The following is a 26,259-nucleotide window of genomic DNA, read 5'->3' on the forward strand; positions in this document are numbered from 1 at the left end:
TCTTCAATTTGAACCCCACTTGCTATAGGAGGGTTTCTCTGCTCTCCCACACTACTAGTGCCTTCTACTCTAAGATTACCTTCTATCTTGTCTGCACGTAACTTGTATGTATTTAATTATTTAAATGTTTTCCCCTCCTTAGAATATGAGCTTCTTGAGGCCAGGGACTGTTTTTGCCTTTCTTTGTATCACCAGTCTTAGTACAGTGCCAGACATAAAGTATGTGCTTAGTAAATGCTGACTGGTTACCACTAAGGAACTTTTTCTACCAAAGCAAGTGAGTGTGCCTTCTCTGAAAACTATTGTTTTATGGAGTTGCCTACTACATTAGCTACTAAATGACTAGCTCAGAGTCACACAGCCAGTATGTGTCAGAGGTGGGACTTGAACCCACATTTTCCTGGCTTCAAGACCAGTTCTCTATCCATTATGCCATTCTGCCTCTTATATAGTAGGTATATAATAAATGCTTGCTGGATTAGATTGTGTATGATGAGAAAGTATGTGCAGAAAGGCTACCAGGGGTGGGGAACCTGCTGGCTTGAGGCCACATATGGCCTTGAAGGGTCAGTGCAGCCTTTTGACTGAGTCCAAGTTTGACAGAACAAAGCCTTTTATTAAGGGGATTTGTTCTTTGAAGTTTGGATTCAGTCAAAGGGCCACACTTGAGGATCTAGAGGGCCATATGTGGCCTCAGGGCTGTAGTTTCCCCACCCCTAGCAGGAGAAGCCTGTAAATCCACAGTTCTTGCCTTAAATCTCCTTTCCTTATATTGTCATTCTGGTGCATATGGACATTTTTCTCAGATAGGATATATGTAAATGTAACTAGTACCTCCGTGGCCACAGTATATGTAAATATATAGCAAGCAAGGCTGAGGCATGGGAAGATCATATTTTGTCTGGTAGAGTGAACCTGAATTATGGGTAAAGCCAAGCTTCCTTTTGGTTTCCATTTCCATAAAGTTTGGGGCGGGGGGTGGTGGCACCTGGCACCTCTGCCAGCTGAAATTCCTCTCTTAATTCAGTTCCCAGTTCAGCTACCACCTCTTCTGTGAGCTTTTCTTTGGCTTGAAGAAATCTCTTCTTCCTTACATTTTTATAAAATCAACCCAATCTCAAGACTGAGTACATACTTTCAGCACAAAGGCCAGGTCCAAACCATGCCTTGCTACATACAGGAGTATGCATATTTCTTATACCTCTGTTGTTTCATGTATTTAGGGTATTTTTCCCACTTTGGTCAGAGCAAAGGACCTCATATTCTTTGGGATGTCCCATAAATATGGGCTCACAGTTGACACACAACAATGATTTAAAGAAGTGCAGAGATAAAACATCCTTCTCAAAGAAGCTTGTGGTGCAATTAATCATGGCACCTGAAAAACTCATTTCCCTTATGAAGCCTACTCTATTCAACAATAAAGATTCTCATATCTGTTTTGCATACATCCTAGGGATAGGAGGGAACCCTGCCATGTCATTCTCCCCACATAAATATTATTTATGGTAGAATTCAGAATATGGGAAATCAATTCAGCCTGTCTATTTACCGCATGCGATGAGTTGTTCTTTTTTATTTTCAAATTGCATCCTGTTGAATATGAATCATGACTGCCCAAAGACATGACCATCTCTTGAAGAGCCATCCAAGCCTGACAACATGTTGAAAGTTGCATGCCTATATGACACTTTTCAGTTCTCCCAGAGAGACAAGTTTGTGAAGATGCTAACACAATGTACTACATCTCAGAAAGACCTTTTGGGGGCAGTTCATGTCACTCATTGCTAAAGCAAGCTCAAGTCTTCTTTTAAACATTAAATTGAAATCTCACTTCTGAGGTGGTTTACAAGGTCATACTGTTATAAAAGCCCATTCTTAAATGACACAGTAAGCTTGCTAAAATGGTATTTAGCTACCCCACCGGTTTCGTGAATTGTTTGGCTCTTCGGGTAAAAAGCACTAGAGAATTATTATTTTCCCATTGATAATACTACAGAGAATGGCAGAATTTGAGAATAGGAAAGTAACTTAGAGGTCACCTAGTTCAACCTAAACAGTAAAGGAATCCTCACTATATCACTGCTCCTAGTTCTGCCTTCTGAAGCCAAAGAGAATAATTCAAATCCCTTCTCCATATAACATCTTTTCGAACACTTGAACACTGTTATCACATCCCCCAACCAAGTCTTTTTTTCTCCAACCTAAATATGCCAAGTTCCTTCAACCAAAACTGAAGGACCATCAACAACATGTTGTATCCCCAAGTAGAATGTAAGCTCTATGAGGGCAGGAATCATTTAGTCTTCATCTTTGCAAGCCCAGTGCCTAGCAAAGTGTCTAGCATGTAATATGCTGAATAAATTTCCATTGGATTGGATTGGTCTTGGCTGGATTGGAACAATACTTCAGAAGTATTTTTAAAAAGCTCTGAGTCTGACTAGTCACTGAGCCCAAAGGAAGGGGTAACTTTTATTGGCCGAGGGCAGTGAAGAAGAAACACAAATGGTTGTTCAACACAAGGAATTCTTAACCTGAAATCCATGAACTTGCTTTTTTGAAATATCTTGATGATTCCATTTTAATGTAATTGTTTTCCTTTGTACTCTGTATTGTACGTATTTTATTTTATGCACTTAAGATATTATTCTAAGAAGGGATCCATAAGCTTCCCTAGGCTGTCCCATGGCACAGAAAAAGTCAAGAACTTTTTCTTAGACTGATATTCAGAGATCTGCATAATCTTCCCCCAAACCCCAAACTACATTTTCCCACCTTTTTCTTTCATTATTCCGACACAAAACATGTACTCTATACAGACCATCAATTGGCAGCTCTCTCCCACATCTGACTCTATGTTTGGACCCTATTCCTCTCTAAAATGCGGGTCAGAGGCTCACAGATATACATCAAAAAGTGTCTGAGAGGCCACGCGGTCCAACTCCATTATTTTGCAGGTGAGGGAACTAAAGACTAAGTGACTGACTCAAGATCACATAATTGGTAAGCATCAAAGGCAGAATTTTAAGCTGGGTTCTCTGAATTCTTTCCCCACTATACCATACTGCTCTTCCTACCTCTTTCAAAGCTGGCTCAGATGCCATCCCTTCCTTTATCCCTCCAGGTCAGCTGCCCTCCCTCCATTTATTTCAGAGCTAAGGGAACTGGAGCCTAGAAAGGGCAAGTAACTTGTCCACAGCTAAGTCAGGATTTGAACTCAGGTTCTCCATCCCAAATCCAGCATTTTTGCCTTTAAAAAACATGTTCATGAGAAACCTACTTAACATTTGCATTAAAAGGTCTGTATTTATATCCCTTACATTACCTAACACAGTGACCATCTCAAAGGAGATGTACAGTTTTCATTTCTTGAACTTTAAATAGTCTGAAGCTTTCAAAGATCTCCTCTAACAAGGCATTAAAATGGTACAAGATGCTAGGACAGATGTGACCATGGAGATGACTTTGCTTAATGCTCTGCTGAGAAAACAGGAAGCTATCTGCTCACCCAAGGTGCACTTCAGTGGCTTGAAGGATGTCCTGTGATGCCCAGGGTGAGGCTCATCAAATGCTCTTGTACACAGAGGACATCAGCCTAATTGCATTAAACACCTGACCATTACAAAGCATTACCAGTGGTAGCCATATTAATTCTTCTCCATCACCCATATCCAAGCAGTTGCTAAGTCCTGTCAATTCTACTTCCACAAACTCTCACATTTGTCTTGTCTCTACTTACATCATAACCACCCAAGTTCCGACCTTCATCACCTCTCGCCTGTACTACTGTAATAGCCTCCCTGCTTCCAACAGCTACTCTGTGCAACCCATCAACCCCACAATAGCCAAAGTAATATTTCTAAAACACAGGTTAAACTATGGCACTGTCTTGGTCAGGGAGTTTCAGTAACATTCAGCTACTTCTAACATAAAATATAAATACCTGTTTGGAATTGAAGCCTTTAATAATCTGTTTTTTTTCTAGACTGACCTTACATTGGCTAAACCATGCAGATAAATTCTCCTTCCAGTTATGTCTAGAGTATCTGGAGGCAGATGCTGTACCCTACAAATAAATAGTCCAAAAGACACGTGTCCCCATCAACAACAACAACAAAAAATGTCTAATCCAGGAGACTAGGTAACAGAATCTGATAATTTTTGAGAGCTTGGCAATTGAAGAGTACTGGGAAACTAACAGCACTGAGCAGACCAGACAGCATGGAAGTAAGAAACACTAGCACTGCAGTCAGCAGACCACAGAATGAGGAAAATCCTTAGCCGGGAATCACAAATGACTTCATAGATTGTTAAAGGGACCCATTGAACTTCCAACATCCAAAAATGTTGTCCATCTGGAGTTAAAGTGTCTTTGGTATGCTGTTGACAATGTGCTTTAAAATGGCGCATCATAGATCTGTGTAGTTAAAATAAATTTCCTTGGTTTCTGAGTTTAGCTATTATATAACAACAGGTGAGATCATTGTAAATATTGGTCCAGGACCAAGGCTACTAAGATAGAAAAGTGAGTCTATCTGGACAATGACCTGGGAGGCTAGGTCTGAATTTCCCTGCAGGGAATGGACACTGCATCTGCTCCAGAAAGGGCCATTTTTGTGACAGAAGTCACTGAGGTTGAGGGGCTAGAGGCTTCCCCCAAGGGACCAGGCCTCACAGAACTCAGAGGAACTCTTAATCCTCCCCATAAGTCCCCAAACTGTCCTGGAAGATGTGGCCATATAAATTCAAGCTAACAAGCATTTGTTACTCTGCTAAGTTTTGAGGATGCAAAGAATGGCAAAGAATAGCTGCTGTCCTCAAGAAGCTCACAGTCTAATGAGGGAGACAGCATGCAAACAACTATAAACAAAAATATATTTATATAGACTAAATTGGAGATGATCTCATGTGAAAGGCACTAGCATAAGGGGGAAGATCTTAGCTGAAATTTAGGCTCCATTGTCAGACACAGGTACTACGGACTCCTAAGGTAGATCAAAAACCTGCCTTCTCCCCCCAAGGAAACAAGGGCCTCCAGCAGGGCAGTAGCCCTTTTAGGGGACAGATCTAGCCATAAGAAAATTTGAGCTATGATAAGATTAGTAGTTGCCCAGGACCTCTTGGCAGTCAATGGTTAAATGGGAACTCTCCCTGGTGCTGGAAACCCAGATCTATGTTGTCTGACACCTCCTTTTCCTGACCAATCTGTCTTGACTCCCGAGTGATGGAGTCTTCTGCCTGGAGCCCTTCCCTCCAGTTCTCCACCCATCCGCTAGGGCCCCTTTTTTTTAGTTGAGGACAAAACAAAACAAAGCTGACGGCTTTCCTCAGAGAGTAGAGTCTCCTGCTCCAATCTCAGAACTTCTAAACTGAAGCCTTAAGACTTGCTGCTCTTGAGACCCTTAGGAGATTACAGGATACAGACCTGTAACGGGTCTTAGACACCATATAATTTGGGAGTTCTTAAGCTCCATGGACTTGGATAAGAAAAAATAAAGCTTTATTTCAATAAAATTGGTTTCCTTTGAAATCTTATACATTTAAAATTTTTATGAAAGGGGGTACATAGGCCTCAACAACTGTTAAAGGGGACCATAACACACATACAAAAAAGTTAAGAAATCCTGATCCAAGCCTGTCTCATTTTACAGATAAAGAAACTGAGGCCCAGAAAGAAAAAACTATTTTTTTCTAATATTTCAAAAGAAGTTTCAATTTTAACATGACATTGCTGTTACATTTGCAATAAACTTAAGTGATGTTTTGTGTTGGTAATAGGGGTGCATGTGTGTGTGTGTGTGTGTGTGTGTGTGTGTATTTCACAAGAAGAAACATGCAGAGCTGTAACTGGATCTTAGGTCTAAGGACCCTAACACTAGTACCCCTTCCATTATATCACTCAATTCCTGGCTAATCAGACTCCCTAGTGGGAAGCAAAGAAGGTCTTATTCTCTTCCTCTCACTTTGAGAGTTTCCACTGAAACCTCCATTAACTTCTTCCTCTTCTCCCCTTCCAAAATTTTCAACCAATAAAAATCTTGGTGTGGCATAAGCGACATACACACACACATACACACACACACACACACACACACACACACACACACACACACACACATACACAGCCATATCTAACCTCTGGGGAATACTGCCGGCTGGGAAATGGCCTCATTTGTGTCTTTGCTCCTCTGACAGCTCTAATCCCCCAGATATGTAAATAAACCACGCAGGGATTAGCCAAGCCTAAAGTCTGACAGTACATATGTGGGTGAAATTAGTTCTGTTCTTCCAGCTGTCTGGCCTTGATCTTATGGATATCTCTTTGCCAGATACTATAGACAGAAGGCTGTAAACAGCCAGTTTTCAGAGGCCAGTCATGACCTTCTTAATTAGTTTGATTCTTTCATCCTAACCTTCTTGCAGAAAGAAAGCCCCCATTGGATGTCTGCCTCTGCTTTCCTAGTTCCCATTAGCATCACATTATTGGTGATTCTCTGCTTACTGGGACATATCAATTTGTCATAATACTGATGTTTATGTAGCATTTAATAGTTTGCAGAGCAATTTGCATGTATTCTTTTCTTTTCACTTAAAAACAAGTCCAGGAGGAAGGTAACATGAGTATTATTACCCCCATTCAGTGGATAACAGAGTTAGGGCTCAGATAATCTCTGCTAATGGCTACCTAGAAAAGTGTCAGAGATCCAGTTTGAACCCTTGTCTTCTTGACTCAAATTCAGGCATACTATCCATTCCATCATGGTGACTCATGTCTCTTTTTGTATATCCTTATCCTCCTCCACCTCAAACAAATCTGTGTCCTCACTGTTGTTATTAACAACAACAACATTGCTTACATTTAATTATCTACAATGCATTTTAAAATGCTGTCATATTTATATGGAGTTTGTTAATGAGTAATAGGTAAAATCAAGTATACATGGTAGTTGTACACATGTCAAGTTTTATCTGCTCATCAGATAAATTAAATAAGGGGGGGGGGGAAGCACTAAGCCTAGTGCCATTTCTTTCTTCAAATAACTTAGGAGGTCTTTGGAGTGGTAAGAGTTTCCTGCCTGCACCTAAAGTCCTATTGAACCAATCTTTAAACAGTATGACATAGTAGATAAAGCACAGGCCTTAGAGTGTGAAGGCCTGAGTTTGAATGTTACCTTAAAAACTCACCAGTCATGTAAATTAATATTGTAACATATACCCAATGTCATCTGCTCATCAGTAGGCAAGTTATATAATCTCCCTTGGCCTCAATTTCTCCATCTGTAAAATTAGGAGGTTGGACTTGATGATCTCTTAGGTCCTTTCCACTTCCAAATCTATGATCCTCTAATCTATAGTCCTGAGTTAATCACTTTGCTAAGCCTCAGTTTCCTCAGATGTAAGATGAGTTTAATAGCACCTATGTCATGGGGCCATTGTTAGGTTCAAATGAGATAACATATATTCCCGCCAGACAAGTGAAGCCAAGAAGCATTTGTTGTGGATTTTATATGAACTGCGGATGTGTTTATTCATTCAGCCATTCATCTAACTGTTCGGAAACACCTACTATGTGTAATGCATAGTGATAGGGGGAAGTCAAAAATAGATCTAACAGAGGCACTGTAATCCACTAGAAAAAGCAAGGACACAACTTGTGATACATGGGATAATGAGATGAGAATGATGGAAAGGTCTAGACAGCATCCTATGAGAAATGTGAGAAGAAAACAATCACATTCAGCTCTGCTTTAGAAGGTTTTATAGAGGAGGTAGGCCTTCAAGGATGGGAGAGATTGCCACTGAACAGCATGAGACGAGAGAAAGAATTCATTCCAGGCCTGGGGAACAGTGTGACCTAAAGCTCAGAGGCAGACCAAGACCAAAATAGAATAAGGAACAGAGAGAAGTCCAATTTGACCAGAATACAAAATACACGAAGACGACTAGAATGAGATAAGGGGGAGGGAAGGGAATAAATGTTTATATAGTGTCTACTATGTGTCAGACAGAGTACTAAGAGTTTGTTTTAAAATATTATCTCATTTGATCCTCACAACAACCCTGGGAGGTAGGTTCTGTTATTATCCCCATTTTACAATTGAGGAAACTAAGGTAAACTGAGGTTAGGTGACTTGCCCAGAATCACATAGCTAGTGTCTGAAGCAGAATGTGAACTCAAATTTTCCTGACTTCCAGATTCACTATGCCACCAGCTCCCTCGATTTGAGAGGTAGATTGAAACCAGATTACAAAGGGTCTTGAATGGCAGGGTCAGAAATGTATGCTTTATTCAGCAGCAGATTGAGGCAATCAACATAGAGTAGTCCTCAGAGCTGGGTCAAAGTTCTATATCTCACACATACCAGCTGTGTTTGACCGTAGATCACTTCACTTAGTATAAAATGCAGAGAACATACCAATATTCCTCAACAGAAGAAGCTTCTTCATCAAGAGTTTCCATACCAATGAAATCACAGATCCAGTACCATCCCACTGAGAAGGCAATAGGGAGTCAATGAAGGTTCTGGAGCATAGATATGCCACTTGGAAGATGTCTGGAACAAGAGTAGACTGAAGAAAAGAAGATCAAGCAGGAGGCTGTCCCATGAGAACCTAAAATTTTAGAGATAGAAGATCATCTCATCTTAATCCCGCAGACTTCCTAAAAAGTACTTAAAGACTTAAGAACTCAGATAAATGCAATGGCCAATCTGATTCCAGATGATTCCTCCTAGTGAACTCAGCCACCCACTTCTAGACAGTGGCAAGAGATTTAAGATGCAGAATGAAGCACACATTTCTGGACACGGACATCTTGGAGCTGTTGTTTTTGTTTTTTTACCTGACTGTGCACATTTTTATAAGGATTTTGTTATCAAAGTCTTCTTTTTGAATTTCAGGTCTACTTTTTATCACCTATGAAACCTTGGGAAAGCGGCTTTACTTTGTTGGGCTGATTTCTTCATAGATAATATGAATGAAATTATGTGTCTCTATTGTTCTTTTGAACTCTGATCTCAGGACTGATTTTCAGAATGGTGATTTTAATGCACTCCAATGTCCTACAGTTCCTTCTGAATCATTAAAAAAAAAGTTTTAGCATTATGTGTATGTTATTCTGTTTCGATATTAGAAAACCAGCAATTCGAGTATGACTATGGGAATTGTTGGGTTTTTGTCAGACCTCTTATTTCACAGTTGTAGGGAATTTCCTCATGTTGAAACTCCTTCCACTGAGGAAGATCAGCAACTCATACGTAGTTTACAATCTTGGAGCATTGCCTGGGGGAACAGAGAGGTTAAGTGATTTGTCCATGTTGAAATAGTAGCAATAGTAATAGTAGAAGTAGTAGGAATAATAGTAGAATAATAGGAATAATAATAGTAGTAGTAGCAGCAACAGGAATAGTAGTAGTAGGAACAGTACTACTAATAGTAATAGTACTTAGTAGTAGTAATCATAGGAATAGGAGGAGGAGGAGGAATAGTATTAGCAGTAATAGTAGAAGTGGTGGTGATGGTAGCAGTAATAGTGATAATATTAGTAGGAATACTAGCAGGAATAGCATTTATATAGTTTCTACTGTGTGTCAGGCACTGTGATAAGCACTTTACAAATATTATCTCCTTTGAGCCTCACAACAACCTAGAAAAGTAGGTGCTATTATCATCCGCATTTTACAGTTGAGGAAACTGAGGTAGATAGAAGTTAAGTGGCTTGCCCAATGTCACATGGCTAGTAAGTATCTAAGACTAGATTTGAACTCGGGTCTTTCTAACTCCAGGCCTAGTGCTCCACCCACTAAGCCACTAGCTATTAGCTCATAGCTAGTATGGGTTAAAGGTAGGAATTGAATTCAGAACTTCCTTAGTCTCAGATCATCCCTTTCTTCAATATATCATGCTTCCTCTCGAATGTGGAACAGATAGTAATTTTTCCTAAATCAAAAAATTCAATTTAACTAGAATGATCAATTAATTTCCTACCCATTTGGGATCAATGAAGAGGAAAATGTATATATGTATGAGTATATATGGATATGCATGTATAATGTTACTGTGTATAGTTAATATTATATGTAATTCTATATTAATACATTATTTATTACATAATGTATTATATATCATTATCTACATATTAATATAGAATTAATATATTATTTATAATATTATATAGGCTATATATTATATGTGTACTATAGTATATATGATACAATATTTATAAATAATATTAATATAATACATGTTAAATAATATAATTATATATAATTTATTATATGTTTTATATTGTATAATGGGTTATGTAACATATTTTATATATGTTACATACTGATTATATAATATGTTACATATTATATATGCATAAAATAAAATATCACTATAGCCTTCTGCATCATAATGTATATATCATAAATATGTGTATTATAAAATATATGCATCATAATAAATAAGTATTATATACATGTGTGTCTATGTCACTGTGTGTTATAATCTTACAGCTTTGAGAGTTAAGGCTTCACTAGAACATCCTGTTGTTAGAGTGGAAGCACAGAATGTCAGAATTGGAAAGAATTTCAGTAACCCTCTGGCCCAAGCTATACTGAAAAAGAGTTCACTCCCCACCATACCAGACAAGCCTCTGCTCCAAGAATGTCCATGAAGAGGAATACACTACTCCACAGGTCACTCACTCTACTTTTGGACACCTCTAGAGCAGCAGACTCAGCATAAAAAGGAAACATATCCTAGTCCTACAACCAGGGGGTTGTTGGTAAATGTTTAACAACCAGATCTCCCCAAAAATAACTGAATCAAAAACAACTTTTAAGTTTAATCTGCCATTAACATTTTGTTCACCACTTTCTTAAGCCTAGACAATCAACAAAATAAGCCCTAATTTGCAGTATCTGCCAGTTTCCAAGATGTAAATACTCATAATGGAAATATAACAGTTGGTTCAAGCTGGCTCCATCATCATTTCTATATAGAGTAGTGGAAATAAGGACTGGGAGTCAGAGCACATGATTTTGGGCCCAAATTATAACACTTCCTTAGCTGTGTGATGGTATACAAGCAATCTCCCTCCCCCAGATATCAGTTTTCCTCATCTATAAAATGGGGATGATAACACTTGCAGGTCTAGACAAGGGCTTGGAGAAAGTCCACACAGGATAAGAATTGCAAAGGATTTGAAGTAGAAACTGCTTTCAAGAGGCCTACATCCTACTGGAGCTTACAACATGCACACAGTTAAATTACAGCAAAGCATATGAAAAGTTTCACAAAAAAATTAAAATGGATGAGAACACAAAAAACTGGGGCTTCCAGAAAGGCCTTATGTAGGAGGTGGCCCCTGAGTTCTACCCCAAAGGAAGGTAGGAGATAGCCCATTCTATACATGGGGGATGATCTGTGCAAAGGCAGGAGATAGAATGTCATAGATAAGAAATGGCGAGTGGGTCAACTCAACTGGAGCTGAAAGTATGCATGAAGGAGAGTCATAGGGAAAAAAATGGAAAAGTGGATAAGTGCTATATTGCAGAAGCCTTCAAAAGCCCCACTAAGGATTTTATATTTTATCCTAGGGGCTATCCCATGATACCATGTAGTCATGTTTAAGTATGCTTCTTGCACAGGGTTGCTGTAAGCATGAAATGAAGCAAAGGATATGAAAGTGTTTTGCAAGCTACAAACCACTAACCCACAATAAAGTGTTATTATCCTGAGAGTTTGAACAAGGAGTAAGGAAGGAAAAGAAAATACAGTTTGATGGTTTTTAGTAGCAACTAAAACATAAAGGCAAAGAAACATGTGTTCTACTGGGGGGTGAGGAGGGATACAACATGAGCACAAAGTAGAAAAATAGAGAGTAATTTAAGGAATAATGACTAAGGACTGAGCAGGACTAAGGATCCTCAACTTGGAGGACCTCTTCTAGTTCTGGCCCTGACTTTTACAGATCAGGAAAATAAGACAAAAGGAGGGGAAGTGGCCCAAGAACACAGTTAGTAGACTGCAGTGTCAGGCCTTGAACCCAAGTCTTCCGGCTCATCCAAATCCAGAGATCGTCCAACTTTACTTCCCTCCCTTTCTAACAATAGTCTCATCCATGAAAAAAAAATGCCAAGGCTATATTTGTCTTTCTTGAGCTTTTATGTCATTTATAATTTAGGTTAAGAGATTCCCAAGATGGAGCCATGTTACTTCATCAATTAAACACTAAGTGCTCAATAATTGCTTGAACAGCTCCATGTTTCCTAGCAATATTCATCTGCCTGACATTCAAGATCCTCCACAATGTGGCACCTTTCCAACCTTTTCTCCTGTTACTATTCTCCACTCACCATGCACTCCAGCCAAACTGCTCTCTGCCCGCTAGATACACCCCAGAGACTCGATTTCAACCTGTGGCAGTCTTTATGCTATCTCTATCCCAGAGTATGGTGAGAGGGAGAATAGAAAAACAAACACATCTGATGTTTTCACCATGGCAATATCCCAAGTATTCTTGAAAGTGATTGGGCTACAGTCACATGCAGTCACTTTGCGTTTGATCCCACCCAAGTATGATTATTCATCGTCAAGGTCCAGCTAGGAATGTTCCATAATCATGAATTGCATGAGTCCTGTGATCTCTGACATAGGCACGCCCGAGAGAAAAGAGACCTCAGAAGGCATTGTTAAGGACACAGTTATGACTGGACTTGTGATACACAATAAACATTGTCAAGCTTTTTGAGGCACTTTGTACCTAAGTTTTCAGGCAATTTACAGCACGGTAAGTATGAGGCTTTCCCCAAGGACACAAAACAAGGTGACACAGAGACACAGAGAAAGGAAGCTACCAAAAAAAAGTGACTCACCAGAGATGCATTGCTCTGCCCCAGTACGAACAAGCTGCTAAACTTCTCTCAAGCTCAGTTTTCTCAACTAAGAAATTAAGGGGTTAGAATAGATCAAATGTTCTTAACTTTTTTGTGTCTTGGATCCCTTTGGAGACGAGGAAAACCTATTGACCCCTTCTCAGAATAATGCTTTGAACTGTATAAATAAAATACAAAGGATTGCCAAGAAATCCAATTATACTGAAATGAAGTTATCAAAATAATGGGGGGGAGTTCATAAATCCCCATATTCCAGGGAATTCCATTTTTCCATTTCCAGTTTTCCATTAATTCTAACAGCATCTTGGCTTGTCCTTCATAATCTGTCTTGCCTACAGTCATATTCACATCCACATCCCCAAGTTCTGGGGATTTATGAGCTTGGTTTTTTCCCTAATATTTTGCTCTAAACCTACGAATTTATGATCTTCTTAGATGTCCTTCAAGACCTGAAATGGCTGAAAAATTCATCACCCTACAACCATGCTGGTTAAGAGTCTCTCCAAGCTTGGCTCTTTCAGTATGTCAGTCCTCAGAATACATACAAATGATTCATTGCTGGGTCCATTCTTGAAGTCTATCCAGGCAGTACCCACGAGGGCCCATTATTTATCTGGCAGGATGGCTTTCAAGAACCCATGGCTACCTAGAAGTCTCTGTAGCATTTTAGAATAGCATTTTAATGAGCCCAAGTCTGTCACTCAAAATTTCTACCTATTGATCCTAATTCTAATTTCTGAGACCAAATAGAATAAATCATATTTCTTTCCCATAAGCCTTTCAAATATTATAAAATTACAAATGTAATTACAAGATGATAAATATTACATTCAGGCTCCACTAAGTTTTTCTTTTTTTTTTTTTTTTTGCCTTTCCTAGCCTAAATGTCCCTAGTACCTTCAACTACTAGCAAAGACTTTTTATTCCTACAAAACTGGACTGCTAGCTAGTTGTACCTTATACCTGATATTCCATTTCATAATGCTAGCCTTTGTCTTTTTGCTGCCATGTCTAAGACCATGTCTGGAAGTACTGTCTGTTCACTTTCATCTCTGAAAATCCTTTGCTCCCCTTCAAAACATAGCTGGTTAGACTGTGCAGTAGAAAGAGGACTGAGTTGGGAACCATAGTTTGATTTCTATCTCTGCCATTTTCTTCTTGTGTAATCTTGGGAAAGTCATGTGACCTCTCTAAGACCCAGTTTTCTGATCTATCAAATGAATGAATTAGACCAGATGATTTCTAAAATCCCTTTTATCTTTAGATCAATTAAGACCTTCAGTAATATCCCATGTGACACCTCCTACATGAGGCCTCTCTTAATTCTCTATTAGTGTCCTTTCCCTCTTGAAATTGTGTGTGAGAGAAAAAAATAATGATTTTTGTCACTATATTCGCTAGCACATAGAAAATCAGATTTGTGATCTATCTTCCAGATTCCTCATCCATTTCTTCTTTATGACCAAGCGGTCTATAGTATGCTTCTATGACCATTGAGTTTCCTTCTCTGACTCCAAATGTTCTTCATCCAAATCCTTTTTATCACCCTCCTCTCTTCTGGGTCTTGGATTTCCTTACATAAGGATACATTCCTAATACACAGTGTGGCCCTCGCCCCTTCTAGCCTAGCCTTTTTCCTTGGGAATTGTCATACCCTTTCTGGGACATATACCAGACACAGATATCGTCCCACAAAGTCTGGCCACATTTAATAGCTTCCACTGTGTCTGCTGGGTCTCAGAGAGCCAAAGCCACAAGTCTTGTTGCTGGCACCTTTCTTGGTTTGCGTATACTACAAACTTCACAGTATCTGTCATTATCCTTCGTGCATTGTGGTTATTCTTTTAAACCATATTGTTTCTACTCCGTCCAGCCATTCAACAGCATACCTTGGCCTACTCAGGATGGGTATCTGATCATCAGACCTGTATCTGCTCCCTTATCCCCTCTAGGAAGAACATTCTTCAATACTTAGACTTCCAGAAAGATAATGCCTCCCTACCCAATTAAATCACTTCACCCAGCTTGGGATCATCCCTGCACTTCCACACTCAGGGTTGATCTGTCCTGATTGGCCAATGGATGAGTGAACATTTAATCCAACCCGCTAGATCTAGCTGACCCCAGACGAGGCTTCACAGCTAACTACCCATCAAGAACCTAGGTTCTACCCAACACTGGTGTCTTGCCATTTTCCCTACCACCCCCGTGCTCTTGCCCAGTGAGTGAGCATCAAATCCATATTAACATTGATGCTGGAAAGAGCATGACAATCTACTACCCAGTGATTCTTCTCACAAATTCTGTGATTTCTTGGACCAAAATTCCCTCTCCTGGTCATCATCCCACTGTTTGAGTTATCTGAGGGTAAGAACCCCAGCAGGGTCTCTTACTCTGAAGGGGTCACAGACCCCTTGGTCTATGCACAGATTTCAGGGAGTCCATCAATTTGTATAGGGAAAATTACATGTTGATCTTCACTAACCTCTAAATGAAATTTAACATCGCCTTTAATTGTGACTAAGGAAACAAAATGTTATTCTGAGAAGGGGTCCAAAGGCTTCACCAGGGATCCATAACAACAAAAATGGCTAAAAAAACAAACAAACAAACAAACCACCCTGCTCTGTTGGAATATAAGTTACTTGAAGACTGAGTTTGTCTAAGTTTTTTTTTTACATTTTTATCCCCTGTCTAGTACAGTTCCAGACACATAGCAGAGACATAATAAATGCTTGTTGAATTTAATTGAGTTGAACTTGCATGGCATGCCATCTATAGTGAGTGGTATTGCCAAACTCACACCTCAAACCTTGCCACATCTCATTTCAACCCTAAAAGAAAGTTCTCTTGTTGTTGATGGAGCTGGTATCACTGGGAAATAATTTAAAATGTGAATTTTTAAAAATCAAGGTGCAGTTTAAAAAAAATGATATGGATGGCACACTGAGTGTAAAATAGTAGATTTCAGGAGTGATGCTATACCTGGGTCGTAATGAGAAGAGAGAGGGAAAGGTGTTTGACTAGACCCTATCTATTTATGACAGAAAGTAAGAGGGTAAGACCCAGCTTCAGCTGCACTGACAGGCACACACCCATGCTAAGGATTGGCAGATAAGGGGGAAAACAACTACTGTTGTTGCTCTGATTTTTTCTCCTGAGACTTTTCTTTCCATTAAATGATATCTGCTTTTGAAAGAGTAAAAGTACCCTACCCACCTGAGCTGCACAAAGAATTGAGAGTCCCAGAAGTTAATCTTGGCTATTCCATGAGTGAGGGAAGCCTTGGATTCAATGTCTCTGTTTCACGTCTGGGGCAACCACAGAGGGAAGATCTTTGGTTCTCGCGTTTCTCTTCCATTTGTATTATTAATGTTGGGAATTAAAACAGCAAAGCCTTGTTCTTTCAAAGTGACTTGGCATGGTTGGAGAGCAAGGCAATTTACAAGGTTACTAGCGATTTCCAGAAACAGTAAACAAGTCAAGCAGGCTACAAAGGCTGCCCACTTACTGCCACCTAGTGGCCAGCACCTGAAGCTCACCCTCCTTCAGCAAAAGCTCCTCCTTGAGCTGTCCCTTCTAAGAGGTTCTGATTGCTGACAATTTATAAAATCATAGATTAAGAATGGAAAAGGACCTTTAAGGTCATTTAGTCACGGGATTACAGAATCACAGAATGTGAGAATTACAAAAGACTGCATCAATAACCTAGTCCAGCCCATATACAAAAGTAATCTCTACTATAACATATCCAGGATTCTGCTTCACTATCTCCACTCAGTATTCAGAGGAAGTACTGGAGTCCCAGAGACAGTAAATTCTTTGTCCAAGGTCACAAGAGGTACTAAAGAGCAGATCTACAAGTTAAACTGTCATAGGTTCGTAGAATAGAGAATAAGAATAGAGAACTCATTTTTAAAATGAGGAAACTGAGGCCAGGCAAAGTCTAAAATGACAACCCCAAGTTCGCACATGTTGAACTTAGCAAGGATTTCAAGTCTTTTCAGGAGGCTGTAAATCCCACAGGGGTAAGGGCATAAAGTAAAAATCCTTCTGCTTTATTTCAAAGGTAGCAAAGAATAAGCATTTGTATAAAGAGTAGGGCCAAATAGCATTGGCTTTTTAGTCAAAGACCTGGATTTAAATCCTGGCTCTGAAATTTACTACCTATGTGACCTTGGGCAAGTTATTTAACCTCTGTGAGCTTCAGTCTCCTCTGTAAAATGAGAGAGCTGGCCAGATCTCCACATGCCTCTCTTAATTTTCCTATAGCTAGGTGGTTCCTGGATTCAGGAAGACTTATCTTCCTGAGTTCAAATCTGGCCTCAAACACTTATTAGCTGTGTGACCCTGGGCAAGTCACTTTATCTTGTTTTCTTCAGTTTCCTCATCTGTAAAATGAGCTGAAGAAGGAAATGGCAAATCACTCTAGTATCTTTGCCAAGAAAACCCAAAATGGGCTCATGGAGAGGTGGGCAGGTCTGAAATGACTAAACAGCAATTAAAAAGCACCACCAAGGCTAGGCTAAGAACTCTGATGCATCATCATCATCATCATCATCATCACTAGCATTTATATAGCACCTACTATATTCCAGGCACTCTCCCAAGTGCTTTAAAAATATCTCTTTTGATCCTCACAACAACCATGGGAGGCAGATGCTATTATTATCTCCATTTTGCAGATAAGGAAACTGAGGCAAAACAGAGGTGAAGTGACTTGCCCAAGGTCATATAGCTAGTAAGTTTTTGAGGCTGGATTTGAACTCAAGGTCTTTCTGACTCCAAGCCCCACCCATTATTTACCACTTATCCACTGTCACCACATAAGTGAATTCACAGTTTTGGCTGGAAATGGTTGCAGCATTGGCTTGAAGATGACCTGCTTTTCAGTGACCCCACTTCTCCTCTGCCTTCTTCCAATTCACTCTTCTACACACCTGTTCTCTTGTATTCTGCCTTCTAGATGCACCAAAAAAGCCACATTCCCAGCTGGATTTCAATCCTAGCTTCCTTCCAACATGACAAACATTTATTAAGGACCTATTATTTGCCAGGCACAGTGCTAGACACCTGGGAGATGAAGACAAAAATGAGACAACCCCTGCCCTCAGAGAACTTATGCTCTGCTGCATGGTGTGTCATATACACAAAGAACTAATATCAAGTCTATACAAAATGATTTCAAGAGAATGAGTTCTAGTAAGTAACTTATGGAAAAATGTAATGGAACAGAAGGAGCTGAGTTGTTCCTTGTATGAAACTAGATCACAGTTGGCATTTATAGAGTACCTAAGGTTCCCAAAGCCCTTTACATATAACATCCAACTTGATCTTCATGACAATCACTTAAAGTAGATATTATTATCCCCATTTTTCAGATAAGGAAATTGAACCTCAGAGAAGTTAAGTCACTTGCCCAGGAGCTTGTAAATAAATATCTGAGAGATTTTGAACACATCTTCCTAATTCCTACTGCAGCATTCCATCTACTCTTTCATTTAATTGCATCAAAAGTCACTACTCTAGATAAGAATTAATTTTATCCTATGTAAAATGGACCACTTAGCACACAAAGACTAGATGCAGAGGACAGATCTTTCTTTTAATATCAACAATAATAACAATAATAAAGCATTTGTATGGTGCTTTAAGGTTTACAAATTAATTTATTGTATCCCCATAACAGCCCTGGAAGGTAGATGCTATTATTATCTTCATTTTAAGATAAAGACATTGAGGTAAACAGAAGTGAAGTGATTTGCCCAGGGTCACATAGTTAGAATCTGAGGTCAGGTTTGAACTCAAGTCTTTTTGACCCCAGGCCCATCATTCTATCTAGTACACCACTTAGCTTCCTTAGGTTTCTTCTAAGAACCCCGTAGTCTATGAGCTTAAAGATATCACTCCAATCTTAGCCCAGTGCCAGACATGCCTCGCACGCCTTCTCAGAATGACTGCTAGCTCCATCAATGGTGGCTATTGCCTAGTTTTCCACAATGTCCTGATTTACATGAGCTACCCATCAAAGACTCCCATGCAGGGAAGCTTCCTTCTCCACTTAACTTCCCACTGGGAAACTACATAAGGAGAAAGTAGCCCCTTTTCTCAGGATTGCCTGCTGCTCCAGATGCTCTTGATACACCCCAGTGAATTCCTAGTACCAATGTGGGATAGAAAAGATGGGAATCCTCTTCAGCCTGAGCTGAAATTGTGAGGAAGCCACAGGCACCTCAGGAATCTTGCTATGTTCACATGGACATCCACATAGTGTAGAAACAACTCCCAAGAGAAAAGTGGATAATCTCTTTTACCTGGCAGAACTATAATCCAACAAGCCAGAGCAAATTAAGACAACAAAATATTGCAGCAGAAAAAAACCCTGAAAGAAATTTCAGTTGTCCTGGGCTTTGGCTCCAGCCCTGTCACTTACCGAGCTGGTGACCTTGGGCAAGTAATTATGCTTCTCTGGTCCACAATTTTCTCATCTGTAAAATGGGTAGGGCAAGGGGCTAGTCCTGCACTAAATGATCTCCAAGGTCCCTTCTAGTCGTAATATTCCTTGAATCCAATCCAGTCCCCTCATTTTACAGAGGAGGAATCTATGGCCCAAAAGTGATGTGGAAAAGTCCCACACCTAGTAAGTAGCAGAACTTAGAGCTCCAGAAGACCTCTAGCACAGGGGTACATGGTCCTCACAGTAGAGAAATCCTTTTCATTGATAAACCTTGCAGTGGTTTCGAGCATTGTTGGAGAATGTGGGCAAGGCAAGGTGGGAGGAAAGCACATCATTCCTAGGAAAGGAAAGGGATGGGTTTCTCACTTGCCCACTGGCTATGTGACTTTGGGTCTCAGTTTCTTCTTCTGTAAAATGAACTTAAACTACATCAGCTCTAAGTATTCTTCTAATGTAAATGGCATAGAATTCCATATGATCATAGATGAAGAGCTGAAGAGGAGCTCAAGAAGCTTTCTGGTCAAACTCCCTCACTTTGCATTTGACCCAAGGAAGTTAAAGAAAAGCAAAAACAAAGATACAGCATAGCAATAAGTATTACGTGTACCAGAACAGTCAGGGGACCAGCCAAACTGGAGCACAGATCCTATCAGGAAGTAATTACAAAAAAGGATGGGGAGAGAGAGAGAACACACCCTGAGAACTAACCCAGGACCAAGGATCAAAAGTGATACATGAAGTGACTGTTGGATTGATTGACCAGGTGGGCAACAGGATGAGGGATTCAAGTTATGACCTGAAGGCACTATGGTCATCAAATGTAAGATTGCACATGTAACTTTACATGTATAATATACATAAGTATATGATACCCAAGTATCATACATGAAATTTGAATCCAAGTCTTCTGGACCTCCACCTTTAGAAAACATGCTCCTTAAGGTCAGCGACTATTTCCACATTTTTTTCCTTTTGTCTCTTCCTCCCTCCCCCTCTCTTTGTATCCCCAGCACTTAGCACAGTCCCTGACTCTAGCAGGTACTTAATAAGTGCTTGTCGATTGATTGACTCAGACCCCAGATCCGGTCTCTTGCCCTGCACCATAATTCCGGGATGAAGAATGTAGGAGCATTCTCACTTGACAGTGGATAGCAACAACAATTTGATGTATGTTCTCTGATTGTACTCAAGGACTGAGGAGAAAGCAAGCCTGAGGCAGAAATTGTCCTCTTCTTTCCCCTCCTCTCCCCTCCCCTATCCCTGACTTTCTGAGACATTTGTTACCGCCTTTGTTTTGAGGCAAAATCAAAGAAAACTTTCTGAAGGGGCAATAGGGAGAAATCAGCCTTAACCATACTGCGAAGCTCACTGCATTTGGAGCTGGAGAACCAAGGTTCAATTTCCAGCTCTCTCACTAATGACCATCTAGGTGCCATTGGTCAAGGCACATTCCCCTTTTGGGACTCAGTTTTCTCATCAGTAAGGTAGGTCTAGAGGCAAAGTGGTTTAGTCAATAGAAGGTTAGTCTCAGAACCAAGAAGACTGTTTCAAGTCCCATAGCTGACACATGCTGGCTGTGTCCATGTCCTAGGCAAATCTTGAAGACTAAGTTGCAGAGTAGGTATGTTATACATTAGTAGATGAACTTTCCCCATTGGTATACCAATAAAATCCCAAGTCCAATCAATTTTTTTAAAAGGCATGGAGGGATGGTGGCTTGGGGTGGAGTATTGGACCAAATGATCTCTACTGTTCTTTTCCATCAAGTAAGCATTTTTAAGCACCTTCCAAGCTAGTCCTAGTCCTCCAGGAGACCTGTAGTCTCATGGGGAAAACAGATCTAACCATCTTGAATCCAGATCATCTATTCCAACCCTCCCATATTGTAGAGGAGGAAACTGAGAACCAGCAAAGAAAAAGGATTTGCCCAAGGTCACACAACTAGTTAAGTGTCAGGTCTGGCACTAGACACCCGATCTCCAGATGAAGCCCTAGGAAACAGCATGATATAGTGGATAGGACACTGGATTTGGAGTTAGGAAGAACCTCAAATACTTGGTAACTGTGTGACCCTGGACAAATCATTTAACCTCTCTCTAGATCTTAGATTCCTCCCTCTGCAATAGGAGGAGGTTGGACTCAATTTCCTCTAAGGTTCCTTTCAGCTCTAATGGTGTAGGATTCAGAAGTGGGGATTTTAGAATGACATGTCACTTTATGTAGGGCTAGAGGGTTCTCTCTTCTAGTAGCAAAAACAGCTGATGGATACTCAGGTTTGCACATAGGACACTGAAGAGAAAGAAAGCCTGAGAGAGAAGCTGTCTTCTCTCTTCCTTCTGTCTAATTCACGAAGACATTTTTAACTGCCTTTGTTTTGTTTGGTGAAGTACTGCAGACAGAGAGTTAGGTAGACTTGGGTTCAAGTCCCGCCTTTATCCCATACTGGCTCTGAGACTTTGGGCAAGTCACTTAACTTCTCCTGGTCTCTGGTAGCTCTCCTAGGCTCTAAATGGTGGGAAAGGATTGATAAAGGCAGCTTCCCATAAAAGTGAAATCATAGGTTTGTTAAAAATAAAATTAAACTGTTTTGAGCCAAGGTCGAAAGGAATTCTCTAGGCTGGAATGGAAAGGGAGAATCAGACTTACAACAGGGGAAAGAGTGTTGCATGAGGAGACAGAGGGGTTTGGTGGCCAGCATTGGAAAGGTCACCTCAACTCTCTGAGTCTCAGTACCCCCCGTATCCTGGAGAATAAAGAGATATGATAAGATGACCTCCAAGATCTCCCAGCCCTATCAGCTCTGATTCTATCAAAGCTAAAACAAGATAAATGGTGCTGAGGAGAAAGATATTCATGGACAATTTTCCTTGAATTTTCCAGAGTCTGCTAGTAGTGAGTATTGGAACCAAACACAGGGAAACCCAGATCTCCTGGACCCCAACTGGAAATATAGAAACTGAAGAGAAAGAAATCCATGGGGCAATCTCTGACTTCCCCAAGGCCTAACAGTAATAAGAATTAAAGCCAGACACATAGGGAAACCCAGATCTCAAGGACCTCAATTAGATATATTGATGTTACTGCTCAACTGTCAGGGAAGGGGGGAAAGGGAGGTTTCCTGGGCTCCACCACTAGATTGGCCAGTTTATGACAAGGAGAATCAGATAAATAGTACAAGGAGTATTTTCAGAGATTTGAGTTATTATGTCTGGAATTAGATATTGCTATGTCCTCTGATATTTATTTCAAGGACATAAGAAATGTAAACAATTCTGTGCTTTCACTCTAATCACAGGGCTCCATGATCCCGAAAACAACAAATGATGAAAAGGACATTTGACTGGTACATGGGAGACTAGGTCTATTTTCTCCTCCACCAGAGACTAGTTTCATGATCCTGGCTTGTGACTGGCCTTTTGGTTTTTGTTTTCTCATTGCCAGATAGAGATCTTGGTCTTTGCCAACTCACTTCACAGGATTTAAATTTGCCCAAATATATAAGGGAGCTATGGTTCCTCTAGTAAAGGGAACTCCCTCCATTGACATACATCATAACCCTTCTATGACTTCATCAAGAAAGATGGAAGATATGAAATGACTTAGCCAAGGTCACACAGCTAGTAAGAAGCAGGCATTGTAACTAGGTCTTCTTGATTCCAAGCCAGCACTCCATCCAATATGCCATGTTGATTCTGGCATTAAGATACTATTGCTATCATTTCTTTAAAAACGATCTTCTTCAGAGGGAGGAAAGGAAAGGAGGAAGGTCTCAACTTGAGTAGCCACCAATATACATGTCACAGTGGGAAAGGGCTGGCTCTTGATGGACATAAGTTCTAAATCCACTTATGACACTACCTGGGTAATCTTGAATAAGTCACAAAAGACCCTGTAGGCTTAGTTTCCTCATCTAGGAAGGAAGGAAGGAAGGAAGGAAGGAAGGAAGGAAGGAAGGAAGGAAGGAAGGAAGGAAGGAAGGACTTGATTGCCTCTAAGATCCCTCCCAGCTCTATATCAAAGATACTTTGAATCAGAAGGAAATTGGTCTAAGCTAGATCAGACATTGATCTCATCTTCTGCCCCCATCACATCCCACCTGCTACCCACAACCCATCACCAACCTTTAAGGGCTCCCAGAAATATAAAGGAATCTGTGGAAAAAAAAGGGATCTAGAATCAACTTCAGTCACTGTGGCTTCTCCCATGAAATGTATGAGTAAGTCAACTTGTCTGGTGTTGGGCTAGACTCTGTCAAAAGACCAGCATTGATTCAATGCCCAAGGTACACCCAACCTAGTGCTAGACACTGTGTGTGATACAAAAGAAAAAAAGCTATAGCTCCATTTGTGGGAAAGCTTATGTTTTATGATAGGCAAAATTATAGAATACAGGATAATAATAATAACTGGCATTTGTAGAAAGTATAAAGGCTCACACAGCATTTAATATATATTATCTCATTTGGTTCCCACAATAAACTTGCAATATGAGTAGAGTAGATGGAGCACTGGACTTGGAGTCAGGAAGACCTGCCTTTGGTCCTCTGTAGTTATATGACCATGGGTAAATCATTAGCTTGCTCTTAGCCTCAGTTTCCTCATCTGTAAAATGGGAATACTAAGACTTATAAAGCCTTCTCAGGGCTATCATCACATTCAAAGAAGATAATGCATGTAAAACTCTTTGCAAACATTTGAAGTGCTGTGTCAATGTCATTTATTATTATTACTCCCATTTTATAAGGAGCTCTGGCTAGCAGCTCTGATGTAATGAAAAGCTCTATGGCTTTAAAAGTCAGGAAAACTAGGTTATGCTTATGCCCCTGACTGACTACCTATGTCCCTTTGGGCAATTCAATTCACCTACGGATATTCAGTTTTCCCATCTGTAAAACAGAGGTGATAACACTTACACTTATCTCACTGGGTTAGAATCATTTATCTAGAGGTAGAAGGGACCTCTAATCCAACCTCCTCATTCAGAGCCAAGAAAACTAGGGCCAGGGAGGTTAAGTGATTTTGCCCAAGGTCACACAGGCAATGAGCCTGGGGAGGGGGATTTGAACCCCCATCCTCTGACAACAGAACCTGGACTCTTTCCATGATGCCACCACAGATTCAATCACTGTGAAATGCAATTAAACAAGGTAGCTGACAAAGTGCTTTGTATTTCTTCAAGGGCCATGTCAATGTCAGCTATTAACATTATTGTAGGAAAAAGTCAAATTCATTGAAGTGGTAGGATTTGAGTCAGAGAATGAGGAAAGAGTAAATAAGATGCAAATTAAATGACAGCTAACATTTATAAAGTACCTACTGTGTGCCAGGTACTGTGCTAAGCACTTTACAAAGGTTATTTCATTTGATCCTCATGACAACCCTGCAAGGAAAGGGCTATTATGATCCCCATTTTACAGCTGAGGAAACTGAGGCAAACAGTGACATGACTTGTCCAAGGCTACACAGCTAATGTCTGAGGCAGGATTTAAAATAGAGAGAAAGAAAAGGAGGGCATTTTAAGCATCAGCAGATGTGAGGAGGTGGTCATGAACATGATGTACATCAGGATGGTAAAGGGATTAGCCTGACTAGAGCCCAGAGTTTCTGTTAGGGAGTGATCAGAGATAAGGATGACAAGTGAGTAGGCTCTGGGGACTAATTCAGGATGTAGGTAGGTGATATTCTCATTGACTGACTCATTGATTGATTGATTGATTGATTGATTAACCAGGTACGTGCCAGGATCAAGGATACTGGCTCTGATGTTAAGATGCTAAAGTCCCCAATACAATTCTATTATGTTTGAGCATCCAGATAGTAATAACCAACTGTAGTTCATCAGAAACAATTATGTCATTTATGTATTCATGTATGATATTTACATACATATGACACATATAAAATATATAATATGCCATATTATTATATATAATATATAACTGTAACACAATAACAATGACAATACAAAAATAACTTGGTTTTAAGGCACTTTCAATTTTGCAAAACATGTTCCTTGCAACAGGACTAGGAAGAAAAGAGTATAAACATTCTTAATCCCATTATTGAGATAAGGCTTAGAAAGCCGAGCCTCATCGTCAGACAGGCTGGCAAAGGAGGGGGCGTGACTCTCACAACCCTTGGGGTTAAAAGAAAACCTCACTTCTGGGATGGAGGGAGTGTCTTTGGATTATATATGCCAGAAGGCTGGGTGCAAGGTCTTCAGGGGAAATAGTATGTGTGTGGGTGGGTGGAGAGGGGGAGTTGCCAATACGTCAACACGCACAACTCGCTACATAGATTCCCAACCTTTTGGAGAGTGATTTCAGAAAACTGTTCTCTGAGATGGAAGACACATAGCCTCACAGATCTAGACCCACAAGGGACCTTAGACATTGTCAACCCCCTTCATTTTACAGATGAAGAAACGAAGGCCCAGAACGGTTAAGTAATTTTGCCCAACATCACTTGGGTAGTCATCATCAGAAGATGAATTTGAATCCAGGTCCTCTGACCTGCACTCTTTCTATTGTACCACATTGCCTTTAGGAATCATCCAGAAAAACTATTAGTCAACAACTTTATCAAGGTTTCTTACAATCTATATGTGTAGTAATAATAATGACAATAATAACAGTAAGCACTTAAATAGAAGCTTAAGGTCTATAAAACATTTTATGTTTGGCATGTCATTCGATCCCCACTACAACCATGAGGAGCAGTCACCATTATTACCACCATTTTGCAGATGAGGAACCTGAAGCAGGCAGATGTTAAGTGATTTGCCCAATGTCACGCAGCTAATATGCACTTGAGGCAGTGCTCAACCTCAGTTCTTGACCACTGCACTAGTCCTAGCAAGCTAACCACTGTGTCACCCATCTGCTTTGTCCATAGTCATTGTACTGAAAAATACTGTGAA

The 26,259-nt window shown here is 40.1% G+C and overlaps 1 protein-coding gene across 3 annotated transcripts in view; it reads right to left on the reverse strand.

Moving 5' to 3' along the window:
- The window catches only part of LOC110192608 (uncharacterized), a 208,567-nt gene that overhangs the window by 106,023 nt on the left and 76,285 nt on the right, over positions 1-26,259 (reverse strand). Inside the window, exon 5 of one of the 3 annotated variants that reach the window (XM_078148294.1) lies at positions 8,418-8,613. The exons of the other annotated variants lie outside the window; for them this stretch is intronic. The gene's annotated coding sequence lies outside the window, so the exon portion shown is untranslated. The remainder of the gene's footprint in view (positions 1-8,417; positions 8,614-26,259) is intronic. 3 annotated transcript variants of the gene reach the window in all.

The sequence above is a fragment of the Phascolarctos cinereus genome, unplaced genomic scaffold (assembly GCF_003287225.1).
Source record: "Phascolarctos cinereus isolate Bilbo 61053 unplaced genomic scaffold, phaCin_HiC Scaffold_9;HRSCAF=440, whole genome shotgun sequence".
Classification (NCBI taxonomy): Eukaryota; Metazoa; Chordata; class Mammalia; order Diprotodontia; family Phascolarctidae; genus Phascolarctos; species Phascolarctos cinereus.